Source organism: Pezoporus occidentalis, unplaced genomic scaffold (assembly GCF_034315485.1).
Source record: "Pezoporus occidentalis ecotype Australia unplaced genomic scaffold, CSIRO_AGI_Poc_V1 ctg125, whole genome shotgun sequence".
NCBI classification, from domain to species: domain Eukaryota; kingdom Metazoa; phylum Chordata; class Aves; order Psittaciformes; family Psittacidae; genus Pezoporus; species Pezoporus occidentalis.
The window spans coordinates 1,951,994-1,969,702 of record NW_026913049.1 but is presented as its reverse complement, the minus strand read 5'-3'; the positions used below and the strand labels follow the sequence as shown (position 1 = coordinate 1,969,702).

At 40.6% G+C, this 17,709-nt stretch overlaps 1 protein-coding gene across 1 annotated transcript in view; it reads left to right on the top strand.

The window, feature by feature from the left end:
- The window catches only part of TRPC6 (transient receptor potential cation channel subfamily C member 6), a 91,462-nt gene that overhangs the window by 37,536 nt on the left and 36,217 nt on the right, over positions 1-17,709 (top strand). The window lies entirely within an intron of this gene.

Sequence of the window (17,709 nt, the reverse complement as noted above, 5' to 3'; positions counted from 1 at the left end):
ATTTCTATATGATCATGGTGATGGTAGGTGAAATGAGGAATTTGCATCAGGAAGATCCATCTGTTACCTGTCATGTTCTGATTTCTCTGCACTACCAGTAATTGTGAAAACTCAGTCAAAAAAAAACCCAAACAAACAAAAAAAACCCAAACAAACAAGCAAACAAAAAAGGAGGAAAGAAAACTGAATGCTTTAAAAGGCATAGAGAGTGAATGTATTTTTTATTAGCTTAATTAAACAATCTTCAGAAATAATTTCTTCAGTGGCTAGAAGAATAATGATTTTTGTTCCTTTTTCTCCCCCTTTTACTCTGCAGAGAAAATAGTGATTGTCTGGTCTCAATTTAATATCCATGTTATTACTTTTAAAATGGTCAGCAGTGCTAGAAGGTAACCTGCTCTTTGTACACGTTTGCTTGCTATGGGATGTGTGAATGGAAATTTGTCACTTTTGGAAATAGAACGTGAATCCAAGGTTTGTGTGGCAAGTCCATCTAGGAATGCAGCTTGTGTTCCTCCTGTGTTATTTCCAGTTTCTATGGCCATCTTTCATTCAGTTGCTGGACTGTTCAAAGGGAAAGAATTTGGAGAAACAGCTATATACAGTATATACAACTATAGTATTTTACTTTGGTAAATGTTTGTTATATGAACACTGAAGTTTCTGTGATTTGAGGAATCGGGGAATCCCTGGAAATAGGTGATATAGCTATCAAAGGTCAGGAGAGTTTGGAAACAAGAAAGCACGCCTTGTAATTTTCTGAAGTCCTTTTAAAGTACATTAAAAATGTTGCATCAGATAAGTGATACTCCTTTATGTTTTCTAAAATCCTCTGACAAGATTCCTTGCTGGAGATTATGAGCTGTGGTAATATGGTGTTGAGTGAAAGATGAAATAGGGTATTGGCTTATTCCCAGGAACCAAGGAACAGCCATAGATGGATCTTTTCATAATGGAAAGGAGCTAAGCATGGAGTAATCCAGCAGTATATTCCTGTCAGAAGGGGAATTTTATTACACTGCTGGGCTTGACTCAGAGGTGAAAGACAGCTGAAGAGTGGTCATAGCACAGAGAAGAGAGACAAACACTGTCCTACATCCTAAAAAGATTGGACCATGTGCTCTGGGAATGTAAACATACCCTTTGTATTTCAGAGAACCAGAAATGGAAATGGCAGTCGAGGTGTTTTTTTTTTTTTTTCTGAAAATATAATTTGGTTGGGATGTTGGATTTAGGGTAAAACCTCTACACTTATTTGTTACATCTGCAAGGCAAAAGAGATTTTGAGCACTGATTGCCTGGGTAAGCAGCTGTCTGTCTACCGGAGTCTGGTGTATCTCTATGCAAAGTTTGTGCAGCTTTTCCCCTGTCACATAGGGGAAATTCCCCTGTATTCCCTAGAGGATTTCAAAGTAGAGTGCCTTTTCAGGATGTTCTGGCACAGCTGATTTTAAACCGTGTAAAGTGCAGCCTACTGCTGCCCTGAAAGCTTTCATTTTACACCTAAAATCACCTAAAGCCCACAGGTCTGCGAAGAAGGGTGCTGTGTTTTTCAATTTTTGCTACAGTATTTTAGTTTTACTGTGTGTTATTCTTTCTAGGCAATTTATTACTATCTGCTGGCAGGTTTTGAATGTGGATAAAGAAGGTGACAATATTGTCTCTAATGAGTGTTGGTTTAAAAATAAATGAAGAAGTTAAGAAACTGCTTGGGGAGAAGCATTTCACAACTGAGCTTAATTATCACATATGAGAGTAAGCAGGGTTCAGTTTAAGAAAATAAAAGCTAACAGAATGAACAAGGGCTGTGGTAAAGGGAGTAAGATACAATTAAAATAACCTGAAGAGGAGCAATACTAGCAAGAGTGTCTCTGCTTTTAAAATATCTCCCCGAATGTGACAGCTTTACAAGCTGAAGTGAAATTAATCTTTAAACATGCAATCCACTGTTATCGGAAGGCTAATGCCTCAGGACCATAATAGGACATCTCTTCATATCTGAGGCATAACATAAATATATCCTTGTCCAGCACTGCTTGAGTTTTCTTTCTCCTTTCCTTTTTACTTTTTGGTCAACAATATTCAACCAGGACTTTTTCTTGTCTCTCAGTGCAGTATCCCACAGATTGACCTATTCCAGCAAGCAAAACAGAATACTCACTGATATTCTGTTACTAAAGGCTGCCAAGTTAGGTTTACCATGATTTCGCAGATTTAGGCAGTCTTTTACCCGCTGCACCTACCTACAGTGTTCAGCTGTGGTGACTACTGATGGTGTCACTTCCCTGGCCACAAACAGCCTGAAATTGCAGCTCCACAGGTATGAACTGCCCAGTTATTCCAAATTATATATCTGAGGGTTTCTGCCTTTATTTCAAGGTCGCCTGCTCCCAGCAGCGTTAAGCCTTACATGTAGTAAAGTGCTATTAAATGGGATTAAATGTACCTCACTGAAAATCCCTTGTAGTTGCATCTTGTGGCTTTTTTCTTCTAAAGGTCAAGCTATGCTATGCAAAGTATGTTTTGTACATTATTGTGCGTACTATTCAGAAGAGGGTAACTACTTTTAGAAAAAAGGTTCTGAGCTGTCAGATACTTTAAAGGACTTGAACTTCAAAGTAGGGTTGGAGAGCACGGGGGAAAATTCTCAGCTTTTTACAGTTGACTACGCTTGTAGGTAGAAGTTCATCACCAGAATCATGAGGCTTACGTCTTCTGGTGTGTGCCATAGTTGTATAAGGTTTTGCAGAGGCAAGAAATGTTGGGTGTAGAGGATGATAGATGATGGTACAGTAAATCAGAGTTGCTGCAGAGTTTATGGGCTGTTGCTGCATCATCAAGAGCTCATGCCATTGAACTTTGACATTTCAGCTCTGGAATTTGCTGATGAAGAATGGACTGCTACATTGCAATGGTTGATCTCCCTGTCTTTCTGAAACATTGTACTCAGATGTTACTGTCTTTTAAAGCTGTTTTTTTTAATATCAGACGTTGATATTTATTAGAAAGGAACCTAAATCAAGATCAGCTGTCTGAACACTTGACTTCTTCACATTCTAAAGAAAATATGTAACTCAGGCTAGTTTATAATCCTTACACTTGTTTGCACTAATCTCTTTAGTATATTTTTCTCTTGGGTGTGAAGTGATTTTATAAACATGAATCCATTAACTGTAAATTACACTGTACTAAATCAGATTCCATGTCTCTGATATATTGTGGCTTTACTCAGAGGAGCAATGCAAATGTAATCTTATCTCTAGCATGGAGACATACTTTCCTGTTGCCTAATTTGATAATCTTTATCCCTACTCAAGTTTATGTAATAAATGCTCATACAGAAAAGAATTTTTATTAAGCTACCTTATTACAGCGTGCACACAGCTATGTGATACTTCCAAGTATTAAAATTATTGGCCTAAATCCAAACCTATTCTAAATCCTGGTCAGAGAATGAGAAAAGAAACAGTCCTTTGAAGAGGTTCCTGTGCTTTTCTTGTTTATAAGGCACCTAAAAGAAAGCTGTTCACCTCTCATAGTAGGCTGAACAGCCTCAAAACCCTAGAGAGCATGCCACTGTGATGTGCTCATGGTGGGTTGACCCTGGCTGGACACAGGTGCTGACCAAAGCCACCCTGTTACTGCCCTCCTCAGCTGAACAGGGGAGAGAAAATGTAACAAAAGGCCTGTGGGTCGAGATAAGGACAGGAAGAGATCACTCATCAATTGCCATCATGAGCAGAACAAGCTTGACATGGGGAAATCAGTTTATTATCAATCAAATTTCAATAGAATAATGAGAAAATAAAACTAAATCTTAAAACACCCTTCCCTCTGTGGCAGAGGCAGCAGGGAATGGGGGTTGTGGTCCGTTCATCTCATGTTAGGTATGTACGTGGTTTTATATATTAAAAAAATATTTAAAAGGGCTGAATTACAGACCTCAGGGTATCCTGTCTCCAACAGGGGCCAAAAACAGTGTCTAAAAAAAACTATGAGGCTAGTGAAGAGAAGAAGCCGTACTTTTCTAGGAAAGCAGACTTCAGAAACTTGGTATTTACTACCAGCAGGGGATTTCTGTTTGCTGGATTTGCCCAGGTACCCCTTGAATCTATTGTTAATATTTAGCACTTCTAGCATTGCGTGGCATATTCCACATACTAACTGCAGAGTATAAGGGAGCATCTTGTCGTGGTTTAAACCCAGTCAGGTAATTCGTTCGCTCACTTCCCCCCCTTTTTCTTGCCCTCCCCCTGCTCCCGGAGGGACGGAGAGGAGAATCGAAAAGAATGCAACTCCCACGGGTTGAGATAAGAACAGTTTAGTAACTAAGGTATAACACAGATCACTACTGCTACCACCAATGATAATAATGATAAAGGAAATAACAAGGGAAGAGAATACATCATCTCACCACCAGCCAACCGATAACTCGCCCCCCCAGCCCAACCAAGCTCTGACCGATACCTCCTCCAACCCTGCCGTCGTCCGGCCCTTCCGGCTCCCAGTTACCTCCTGGGCATGACGTGCTGTGGTATGGAATACCTCTTTGGCTAGTTTGGGTCAGGTGTCCTGTCTCTGCTTCCTCCTGGCTTCCCCTCCTCCCTGGCAGAGCATGAGGCTCACAAAGTCCTTGGCCAAACCAAAACATCGCTTGTTATCAGCTCTGTTCCCGAGCTGAAAGTCAAAACATTGCACTGCACCAGCTACCAAGAAGGGGAAAAATGACTGCTACTGCTGAACCCATGACATTATCCACCCCTTATTCCATACCATTCACGTCATGCTCAGATCCCACATTTTCAATATACCATCACTCTTATCTCAGTGCATGGACCAGTCCCTATAAAGCTGCTGAGTCCATCTGGTCCATGATGTCAGGCTCCATCTCTTGTAACAGTCTTCCAGAGCAGGAGAGACTGTGTGCAGTGTTCACACTCGTGAATAACTTGGGCAATAGTGTCCATTGCTAGGTCCACCCCTTGATCATGAGGCCATCTCTGTGTTGCATCTCTGCTCTGATGGCCTGAAGTGCCATGGGCCCACCAGGCTTAAAATAATTCACTGTCCCCTTAAGCAGTTTCTGCAGCTTGTTGCTGGGGACTCCATACAGCTGCCTTCCATCTCCGACGCTTCCAAAGCACTGGAGGGGCCCAGTGGACTAGATACTTGCCCATACTGTCCCACACACCCTGCCACTCATCACTGTCCAGCCTTGGAGAAAACCTTTTGGTCCCCCTATATCCTTGTCTAACCCCAGACAAGACCCAAACCTGACTCTGCTTAACTTCTGAGATCAGACAAAATGGTTGTGGGTAAAACACAGTCTGTGTGCGTGCCAACATGCTGATCCCCACCACAATCAGCAGGCAGGTCCCAAGGACACCCAAAGGCCATTCAAAACCTTCAGAACTCTCACACGATGCTGCTGTACTTGTCACTGGGGCTGGTGTAGCTGCTGTACTTGTCACTGGGGCTGGTGTAGCTGCTGTACTTGTCACTGGGGCTGGTGTAGCTGCTGTGCTCTCCCCACCGCCAGCTTCTCTTTTCCTGAGTCCAGCTCTTCCTCCTCTGCCTTGCTGGGAAATGCTGCGTGGTCTCCTGCATCCTCCTGGGGCTCGGCGGGCGGCTTCCGGGAAACGCTCTCGGCCGTCGCGGGGCTGGGCGCGGCCGCGGGGCTCGGCTCCTCCGCGGGGCTCGGCTCCTCCGCCGCCTTCTCCCGCTGCTCGGCAGCCGCTTCCTTCCGCTCCTCGACCGCCCCGACCTCCTCCACCGGCAGCCGTCCCCTCGCGGCCTCCGGCCCCGCTCCCGCCGCCGCTTGGTCCCCGGGGCCGCTCTCCCGGGCTGGTTCGGCTGCCGCCGGCTCCCGGGGCCGCTCCCCCTCGGCTCCCCGCAGCCTCACGAAGATGGAGAGTAGGGCGAGGGCCAGGACGGTGAAGAGCAGCCGGACGGCCAGGTACAAGTCCACGGCCACGTCCGTCCCGCCCTGCTGCTGGAGCCCGTCCGTATTACAAGCCATTGCCATAAAGCACAGTGAGACAAGAACCTTAGCCCAAGCCCCATACTTGATAAACACTATCACAGCAAATACCGGCTCTACGTAAGTTACAACATTCTGAAGCTGTGAGATCAACAAGAACAACTCTGAGAGCCAATAAATCGTCATTGTGATGAGTGACTATTAATTCAGTCAGATCTGTCGTTATCTCAACCCTTCGTGCCCCACGTTGGGCGCCAAAAAGAACTGTCGTGGTTTAAACCCAGTCAGGTAATTCGTTCGCTCACTTCCCCCCCTTTTTCTTGCCCTCCCCCTGCTCCCGGAGGGACGGAGAGGAGAATCGAAAAGAATGCAACTCCCACGGGTTGAGATAAGAACAGTTTAGTAACTAAGGTATAACACAGATCACTACTGCTACCACCAATGATAATAATGATAAAGGAAATAACAAGGGAAGAGAATACATCATCTCACCACCAGCCAACCGATAACTCGCCCCCCCAGCCCGACCAAGCTCTGACCGATACCTCCTCCAACCCTGCCGTCGTCCGGCCCTTCCGGCTCCCAGTTACCGAATACCTCTTTGGCTAGTTTGGGTCAGGTGTCCTGTCTCTGCTTCCTCCTGGCTTCCCCTCCTCCCTGGCAGAGCATGAGGCTCACAAAGTCCTTGGCCAAACCAAAACATCGCTTGTTATCAGCTCTGTTCCCGAGCTGAAAGTCAAAACATTGCACTGCACCAGCTACCAAGAAGGGGAAAAATGACTGCTACTGCTGAACCCATGACACATCTCTTTTTGTTTTTTTTTTTTCCCCAAACAGGTACCTGCTGTAAATTAACTTACTACTCTATTTTCTTCAATTTTCTTTGTAGGGAATTGGTACAAGCTCTGCTTGTTCTTGGAAGAAAAAAAAAACAACAGAGAACAGGCAGTATAAGTCATCAGCTCTTCCTCCAAGTGCTATTTAAAACCATGCCTATGTGTGGTCAAAATCAAAGAAGACATGACAGAAGAAAAATACACATTGTGGAAGCACAACAATGTGTTACCAGATAGTTTTAAATATGTTGTTCTGTCAGTTCATCAACATATGCTGTCTAGAGGGAAGGTGTGCGTGTGTACGTATGTGTGTAAGTACAGCTTTACTCTTTCTAGGCTCCTGACTGTTCTCTTGGATTCTCAGTTGCAGAAGTTCAGTAGCTGCCTTAAGGTGATCCGGAGATTTGAGCAAGAGAGCTGTGCCTGAGCAGTCCTGGAGGCAGGAAGCAGATAAGGGGACCAACTGCAGGAATCCCATTTGTGAACTGTAGATAGTGAGCAGACAGTAAAGCATTAAACGCTGAGAAAATAACCTGGCTTTTCTGGACCCATAGGTTTCAACTTACTGCTTGTTTAGTGTTGACTAAAACTGAAGATAGAGTTGCTTTCAGGGTTTAATACAGACCAGCTGAAGGTCTACTATTACTGATTTAAATATGAATAATACTGATGGGTTCTGTTGATGAGGTTGTGACATGGGCAACCACAACACAGAGTGTGATAGAGAAAATCCACATGAAATTACGTTGTCTGTCCTGCTTTTTGCCTGTCTTCTAGGTCATCAATCTGTCCTCTTGATCATCATCATCTATCATCACTTGATGACTGAATACAAAATGTTGATTGAAAAAATAACACTATTTTTTACATTGTAGCCTGTTGTTCTGACTAACAGAGCTCACAGTATAAATATGAGATGAAGCAAAAGGGGGTTGTGCAGTGGACTGAGGGAGAGCAGAAGCAAACAATAGTCATACTAAACAACTTGGTAGGCGGCAAGTAGTCTTTGTGGCAGACTGGTATTACTGTAGAATCTTGTTAAGTAATGTTAGATTTCCATGCACTCCATTCTGGGTGACTGTAACTATCACTGCCACCGCAAGAATCAAGTCTCCCTCTCTCCTCACTCCCTGCCACTGATTCATGTTCTCACACCACCTCCTACCATGGGCTAGCACAAGTGTTTGCATCTGTGTGACGAGCAGTGAGAGAGCTGGGGTTAGAATAAGTTTGGGTTTTCTTTTTTTCCTTTTTCTTCTGAAATGCTATTTTTCATTTAGATAAGCTCCTTGATTGGGGTCAACCTGGAGATGCCCCTATACTTATGTCAGGATAACAAACAGCATGGTGTGAGAGTAGCAGTGAGCAGAAGGTTGGGATTGCTACTGTAAGAATGCACATAAAACAACATCCTGACCTAATTTACTAAGCAGTTAGCAAAACTGCTGCACCAGATAAATTACAAAAGTATAGGAATTAACCTGTTTAGTTGGATAGAAACCAATTTTAATCCTTTTGAGGCTAGGAAAAAAAATGTATTTGTCCCTCCATCTCTACGGGATCAACATTTTGTGCCACCAGATTTGATTTGGAGAGATGGAACACTGAACCTTGTCTGTAATTTGTACTTTGAAAGACAGTTTCTCCTTAAGAAGAGTTTTCAGCAGGGGAGTACCAAGTTCAAGTTGCTTGTATATAATAGAAGTTTGCTTTGTATCCAGTTTTAGCACTGGTACAAGTATCCAGGCTCTATTTTAAGTGTTTTTATTTATAACCAGTGGGACACAGCACTAAAGCACATACTACATGGTAGCATAACATTCCAGAGATCTATATGAGAAGTGGGGTTTGCTTTTATTTGAACTTCTCATCACTTTGTTCCTAAGGAATTCTGAGAAAATAACAAGCGTTATCTTGTTGATGTCTGCTACTTCATTACTAATGTAGTAATGTTCTGTTTATAGTAGCATGTTTGTTAAAGACAGACAGCTGTGTTTGTGTTGCAGCCGTTATATTCATTGTGATCCTTCTAACTGGACAAAGTTTTAGTTTCATTTTAAAAACCATAACCTGTTAGCTTTAGTGATTCAGTCTACAACTCATTGAGAAGAGTTTTATGAGAGTAATAATGAAAGAACAGTAATAGAAAGAAGTGACATTAAGAGAGTTATGGAAATTTCAGTGGTGGATCTCATATGAACTAGATAGACCTTTTTGTTGCACTCCTATGTAGGTAAACAAATGGATTCTAAATTGCCATCATGGATAAAGTCAGACCTTGAGTTTTAAGATTGCTAACTGCAGTAGCTTAGTAACACAGAAACCCCAGTCATAACTAATGGAAAGGAGAAGCTTGCTTGGGGCAGCCACTTACCTAGCAATTGTTATCTGTAGTAGTCTTCATGATAGCAGCAACAACTGATAGTCATTTAGTCACCTCATAATGAGGTGAGTAACAGGAGCCAGTAACAGCAGGCTGCTTGCTTAGCATTTGTACTGTATGGCATTAATAGCTCTGGAAAAGACATTGCTTGAACTGGACAGCCAGCACTTGACCAGAAGACTCATTTTCTGAAAGGGGAAATAACTTTCCAACAGAAGGAACCTCAAAAAACTGCCCTCATCAACTGCAATGACAAAGTTAGGTACTGTCTGGTAAGGGAGGAGCGAACAAGGCACATGACATTCAGATTTGCAAAGTGTGCAAGCTCAGATAGACCTACACAAATTGTTTAATCCCCAGCTCCAAAATATACAGGTACCTCTGGTACCTATGCAGAATGATTTACTTCAGCTGAAAATGGCTGTTTGCCCTGTGTTGTGTGCTTTCTCTCCATCAACCATTAAATAGCCACTGAACTCCTTTCAGTGGGAGAGAGAAAAATCTTTTACTATTTCCTGAAGAAAATGTTTGTCAGGTCATTACCCTTCCAGGTTCACATCAAGAGACATGAACTTTTCACCAGGCTGTGGGCAAGGAAATACTCTCTAAAATGAAATTGGTTTTAACTGCTTCTGTATGAAAGCATTTGCACAATATAGTCAATGATCTTGGAGGAAATACTTCTCAGCAGTATGTAAATAAAAAGCTATGACAGTCCAGGTCTCAGAAGTGCCTCCAGGGCAGTCCCAGAAGACACATCAGTTTCAACCATAATATCAGTTAACAGTCTTAAAGATGACTTATTTCATACTTGGTGTTAGATGTGCATGTTCTGATAAAAAAAAAAACCACTTGAGTAGAAATACTCTTTATTTGTACCTTTCAAGTGCTGCAAAATGAAATACTTCAGGGATGTTCATTATGGGCTTTTCTCTCTTCTAATGCAGTAAGTGTCATTGATTATTTGGAAATGTAATGTGTACAGCTGGTTGTGGCTTGTTACAGAGCTTAAAGATTCAGCCCTAGCCCTCTTTTAATTTTAGCATCAGCTTCTAAGGTTTATGGGGGAACCATAGATCCCATACCAAAGTGGATGTTATTAAGAGGCCTTTGCTACTGTCATTAAGTGGACCAAGGAATGGTCAAAAATCACCTCAGTTATAAAACGCCAGCAAAAGAAACCATATTGCTATCTGTAAAAGACAAACATCTCTCTGATGCTGTATGGGTGGTGGGCCTGCAAGCACCCCATCAGCTGTGCTAACTTCACACATGAAGGTAGTAGTGACCAGCACCTTGATTCAGTGTCCAGGCCTGTGAAATGGGTCATTATCAACCCTCCACACCCTTCATGCTTTCAGTTTGTACAGGCTCTAACTTAAACCATCAGATTCAAGGCAGGGAGTAGTCATGGTCTGTAAGTTGTTGCTAGTTTGCTGAGTGAGGCATATCTTGTGACTGCTGCGTGTGCTTTGTAGTAGTAAAAGGACATGGGACTATCATCAGCTTTAGTGACTGGTAATGGAGAACTGCAGGAGAAGCATGAATACTGAATAACATGATCTGAGGGGTTTATCTTCTCTCATGAGACAGATATGTCCCTGTTAATAATTTGCAGCATCAAATATATAGGCAATAGGACTGGGAGATGTGGACATCTTATCCAGTTCCTCTCCACCAGGCAAAGCCAGCTGTCCCCAAACCATTCCTACCACTTGTTTATCTCAGCTGTTCTTCAAGATCTCTGGTGATGGCAAACCCAAGTTGTTTTCAGATGTTTGTTTCCAGATGTTCACTGTCATCAGATTTAGAAGTTTAAGGTAATTTTTTTCTACAGCCTATCACTTTCTGTTCCTTAGCATGGCATAGAGGTTCAGACCATGTGTCTGTCTAATCTCTGATTGGACTAAATATATATTGGGTTTTTTTATATATGTCACTATTTATTTTAAATATAACAATATATATTTTTATAAAATATCTTTCAAATTATGTTGTAAACTACATATATTGTTATATTTTTGTATAGGTATATGATAAGAGTACATATATTAATCCTCTTTTCTCTGTTATATTTTTGTTGCCTACTAATACTAGACCCAAATACAGACAGATTATTCCCTTCTTTTTACACCATTGCTATACTACACCACTGTTGATCTTCCTTCAGACTTGTATATATGAAACAAAACCTACTTGTACTTTATTTCATGTCTTCTAGACCTTTGATCAGCTCTGTAGTCATTCTCTGGACTAATTGCAGTAGTTCTGTATTGTTCTTGAAGTGTGGGGCCTGTGTTGTCACAAGGCTGCATAACACCAGTATTATTTCACACCTACCCCTCCAAACCAATCTAGGCCATTTCCAGCTTTTAATGTGTGTTTACTTATTCTTACTTAGGTGCAAGCCCCTTTACTTCTTGTTTTCAAATTGCATAACATTCATTTCACATCACTTCTTGTCAGGTCCAGTCAAAATGCCAGCCTTGCTTTCCACCTGTTTTTTAGTTCCTCTCAGACTAAGTTCCTATGCAGATGTAAACCACAGAGCCTAGATTCCATCATTTAATGAATATGTTAAATAATACCAGATCTAAGTAAGATTTTCTGAGCAAATAGGTTTTATAACCTTAGATTGATAACTCGTTTTCCTACCAGCTGTGCTACCTCTTCATGATTTCAGTCTCTTTCTGCAGTTTGCTTTTTAGAGTATAATGTGTGATAGCAGCAAAAGCCTTGCTGAAGACCTCTAACATATACATGGGTCCTGCTTGGTTCACACAGCTTCTTATTCTGTCCCAGAAGACTGTTAGATTATTTCAAGAGAATTTATTCTTTGGTGTTTGGTGTTGATGGTCTTATTTGGTGTTACTGCTTATCTGATCTAGCTAACTGATCGTTATCGAAGTTAAACAACAGCATGTGAGAACCGCAGAGATGATTCAGAGGTGATTACTAATGGTTTCAGCATTGTTTCAGCTAGTTGCTCGAGTTTCAACAAGCGGTAGATACTATCTCTGGCTCACAGAGGAATCCATAATGCCTAAGTGATTTCTTGGATGTAAATGCACCACAGAGATAGCCAAATGTGTACGTTTTAACACAGAATGGTTACTAATCATTTTACTGCAAACAGTAAAATGGGATTACTGTATAATTTAGGAAAGTGTACTTGAGCATTTTTTTGTTCTGTGGCAGATTTAACTGCATGGACATAGCAGGAAATGAGAGGAGCTTTATTTAGCTCAGCAAAATGAAGGCTGAGAGAGGGTATGATTGCTATGTGTTTGTGTGTTGCAGGTAACCGTTGTCAGGAGAAGGTGCTACTTAATTTGAAATACAATTCTGGTTCCTAAACAAAAACAAACAGATAAAAATTGTGTGTTATTAAATTTAGGCTGAAAATTTGATGAAAGTTTCTAGAAAAATCGAATTCTGGATTACTCTTTCAGTGGGATTATGAGAGAAAATAGAATTCCATCAAGACAACAATTTTCTTGGAGGCAGTCTGATATTTTAATGGGAATTGTTTGAGGTGGTATCTGTTCTTGTAAGGGACTTGACTTCTTATCCTTCTGTGGTCTATGTTCCTACTAAATTATATACATTAAAGGACGCTTTAAACTCACCAAATCAGCTAGGATTCTTTTTCAAACAATGGAAAAATGTAGATGCTCCGCATGAAAATTTATGCTATTCTAGAATAAATATTAAAGGTAGATGGGAGAGTTGTCTCTCCTTATCTACAGAGTAGATCAAGATGACTAATTTATACTAGACTCCTACTGTTCCTGTAGGGGAAGTGAGATGAGTGCAGTAACGACACCCTATATAGTTCACAAAATCAACCTTACTATGAAGCAGAAAATACAGTAGAGACTGTGTGACCCCTGGTGCTCCCTGTCTTTTAATTTCTTGTTTTTAGAACTCTGTCCTGTAATATGGTATCCAAAATGATGACACTATTCCAAGCTTGGCCATGTTGGCTATTGAGTAATAACTACTAATAAGTATGGACATTTAGACCGTGTTTCCCCCAAGTGCATTAATAATCTCTTGTAATCAACAGTTGTTCTGTAGACTGGGAAGACTGAGGTTTCAAGTGGCTTTAAGATTTATGTGGCCAGAATCTGTGACAAGAGACACTAAAATGCGTATTTTTTTTGATTAAAAGATGGACTGAAAACACCTTGATGATGGTGGAATAAATGTTAAGAACATTAGGACAAAACCGGACTGAACATACCTTTGTAGATCATCAAATTCCTTTCCTTGCTCTTGGAGGCAGTCAAATACTCTTCTTAACAAACTCCTGGATTAAAATTTATTGTGTAGACCTAATTAAGCAGAAATAATAAAGCAGAACGATTTGCATTCTCTGTTACAGCTAAACGTATTTATAGTCTTGTGCTGCAAGAGCCAGTTTAATTACAGACTCATAACTTTTACTATAATTGCAGATGGGCAAAACAGGAAATTTATTTCATACATATAAAATATATTGATGAAGGGAAAATGGATTACACTGCAATTCCAGAGCACTGCATCAGACGTGCTACAGTCCAACAAACAATGCAGGAATCTTCTGTTTCATTCTGTAATAAATTCTATTCCAGAAGATGAGCTACTGTCTAGGGAATGTATGTACTTAATCTCTCATTTAAGCAATGTCCTTCTTCTAAATACAGGCAAGAAAAGAGGAAATGCTACTGGACCAAAAAGCCAATTCTAAGTATTCTTCACTAGCAATGATTACTCTTTGTTGTGATAAATCGTACTGAATGTATTCCTGCAATAGGAATATAATTGGTTTCTGTTATTTGAAAAATGAAAAAGAAAGTGTTTAATGAACTGCAGGTTTTGGCTGGTTAACTGGTTGTTAACATCTCAGGAAAAAATAATGACCATGATCCTGTTGAAGGGCTTATTTCCTTGTATGAGGATCAAATACTAGCAGAATAATTTTATACTGGATTAGTTTTGCAGGGTGCATAAAGATACGTATTTTAAATCGATGCTGTTATTGCCAGTTTAAATAAGATCTAAATCTACATTGAATGCATTTTTTTTTTTTTGAAGGTTTTTTAAAAATTATGATAGTTTTTATGAACTGAATTTATTATCTGTTCAAATGATTTCAGTATAAATTATTTAAATGATGTTTAGTTTTAAATGACTGATGCACAGATCAGGAAGAAAGAAGCAGTTGAAGCTAGGTGTGGAATTTGCCAGCATGCTGCTCAATAGGATGGTTTCTGCAGTTCAGATAATTGTGCTACTTTGTTTCAACAATTAGTTTATCCAAAACTGAGAAGCCAATGGGGAGCTAAGAAAGTTGGAAAGCCTGCTTCCAATTCCCCCAGTCACTATGCACTTTAAAAGGTGATAAGAAAGCAGCTTTGCAATGATATATACCAGCTCCCTTTGTACCATTGGATGCACAGTTTCAGGACTGTGTGTCTGTCTGGCTTAATTGTAGTGCAGGTCAGTCTTGCTTCAGTGTGGGTAGTGCTTCACTCTGCTGGGGCCCTTTGAGGCCTGGGCCCCTCACTGGTGAAATCTGAGGCAAAGAAAGCATTGAGTACCTCAGTCTCATCTGTGTCCTTGGCCTCTGAGTCCACCAGTCTGTTGAACAGTGGGTCCATGTGAATTTCCTTAGTCTTACTTTTACATACTTACTTTCAGAAGACACCTTTTGCTGGTCTTCACATCCTTTGCTACTTTAACTCCAGCTGAACTTTAAGCTTTCCTAACTCTCTGCATGCACTCGTATTGTCTCAATGTTTCTGCCAAAAGTGAGAACCAGTAGGACAAGCAGTAGAGATGTGTTATTATGAATAGAGCAGATGTGGGGAATTTAGGCTGTTTATCTTAGGCTAATATAAACATAACTTAGCTAATGTTAGGTTAATGATGCTAACCGTCTTATATGCGGTACATAATCTACAAGGAGATGGAGTTCCTGCTCTGAATCCTGGTGTCAAGGTGCCTGTTTGCTTTTACTGACTGTAAAAGTTGGAGAGATTAACCTCATTAAAACAATGTTAGTCTTTGTGAGCACTCCCCATGCTATATAAGGGATGCAGCATGGCTTTTTGGATTGCAGATATTTGCAGGAGTAGCTTTCACATACACAATCGCAACGCATACAGAAGTAATGGGAGAGAAACTGATAGAATAAGGATTGAGGGATGAAGATCCATGAAACCAGTTGAAGAAAAGCAAAAAAATATTTCTTAAAACATGATGGTTTGGATCTTCAGAATGAATTGGTGTGAAATAAGGTAGAGGGAACATGGGTGCTCTGGAGATTTCTAAGGTGAGAGATACTGCAGTGACTTTTGTTGGAAATGGTCATCACATAGTGATGCATGATAAAATTGCTCACCACCTGCTGACCAATACACAGCCTGACCCAAGCTGCGGTTGGTCCCTTGCAGATAACTCCCCCCACTTTATATACTGGGCATGACATGCTGTGGTATGGAATACCCCTTTGGCTAGTTTGGGTCAGGTGTCCTGTCTCTGCTTCCTCCTGGCTTCTTGTGCCCCTCCTCTGGCAGAGCATGAGAGACTGAAATTCCTTGGTCAGGGTAAATGATACTGCGCAACAACTAAAACATTGATCTCAGACTAAAGCCAAAACACAGCACTGCATCAGCTACTAGGAAAAAAATTAACTCTATCCCAGCCAAAACCAGGACATCATCTCTTAAGAGTTATTCAGTGCATGAATCTTAAAACCCATCAGGTTTTAAAAGCTCCCTTTACAGTTTTTTCTTTCTCATTCCCCCTCCTTCCCTGCCCTGCACTTTCTGTCTTTAGCTTCCTTCTCTTCCCTATCTCCCAGTTGATATTCACCTTACCAATGCAATCTGATATTCCATGTTTGAAAAAATCTTTCAGAAGCACGTTACTGTCCTTTAAATTATAACAACTTTCCCAACTGGTGAGTGGCAGCTGGATTCTCTGCTGCCCTATCTTCTTTTTACCATTTCGTTTCTGTTCCAATTTCATGCGTTCATTTCCAGTAAAATATTCATAGATGTATCAAAAGACTGGCCTCAATTTAGTGAATTTTAGGTTTTGATACCAGTGTTGTCACCAAAGTGTCATTTTCATTCTTTCAGTTTTCATGTTTTCTGTGAGATGTCTCCAAAGGATGTCTTTTCATCAAATATAAATATCTGGAAATAATGCATTGAAAAATTTCAACCAGCCATATACTGTATTCACCTGTGAGACATTAGCATATATCTGCACCCTCTGTATTGAACCCACAGCAGCTGAGACAGCCTTTGTGAAGATCTTGAGGAGTAAAAGAGAGTGGGATCTAACTTTATTCCATATTGTGAAATGATAGACATAGTCTAAACTAATGCTGTGAAGTTGCCATTGTAGCACGGTGTTAGTACTGTCTGCACATTGAACTATGTGACAGTTGTCAATTTTGACATTTTTTCCACAATCCATACCTGTGATTATCCTGCAACAAAACTTTTCCCTTTAGGCTGAAGACGTTAACAGCTTGAAGCATTTCCAATGCTGCAGAAGACTATGTCCCTGAAACTGAGAAGGCAGAAAGGAAATTTATACTTAAATAGAAACAATCTTGCAGAAATATCTTGTACTGCTACTCTTTGTGAAGAAATTTTGAGTCACAAAGGACTGGAGTTTTTTACTGTCATTTAAATACTCAAATTCATATTCATTAGTAAGTAAATGAATAAACTATTGCTTGTGGTTATTATTTTGTGGGAAATACTAAAAATACTGAAGTGTATTTGAGCGTATGTACGTAAAGAATCATTAAGCTACCATTCAAAATAAGAAAAAAGATGAAGTAGTGAATATTATGTAGTTTATTAGAATAATTCTAGGAGATAAAATTGCAGTTGAATTTCTGTTGAGGCTTGGGATCTTAGTTGACTGAAGTAAGAAAGTCATGAATTAAGTTTTCTTCTTGTTAAAGAGAATGTAGCATTGCTCAGCAAACAGCTTCAATACGATTCACTTCATGTTTTAATAAATAATTTCTTAATAATTAGTATAAGAGACGAGGAATGGCTGAGGGTTTAAATAGAGTAATGGACAACATTTCAGAGCTATCTTGAAGCAAGAATTGGCAGGATTTGTTGGCAAGCAGCTGAGTCGAGGAATAAATAGGCTATCAAGGCTATGAAACGTAAAAATGAAAAGGATGATGGAGATAAGGACTAGCAGCTGCCATATAATGTATTCAACATGCTTTTATCCTGTATAGATTCAGTTTATGACTGAGAATTCAATCATAGATGTCATAAAATCATCATCAGGGCTAAGAGGAGAAACCATATCGAAAATGTGAGATAGGTGCTGAATTAGTGATGGCGGTAAGGATGCTAAGAGCAAGTGAAGTCAGGCTGCCTTATTGAGGCAAAAGGTCGTTTAGAGAGCTTCCGTACTTGTGTGCCCTGTGCAATACCTCATCCCAGTGCTGACCCCTGTCGCACTGTGACTTCTCTTCACTC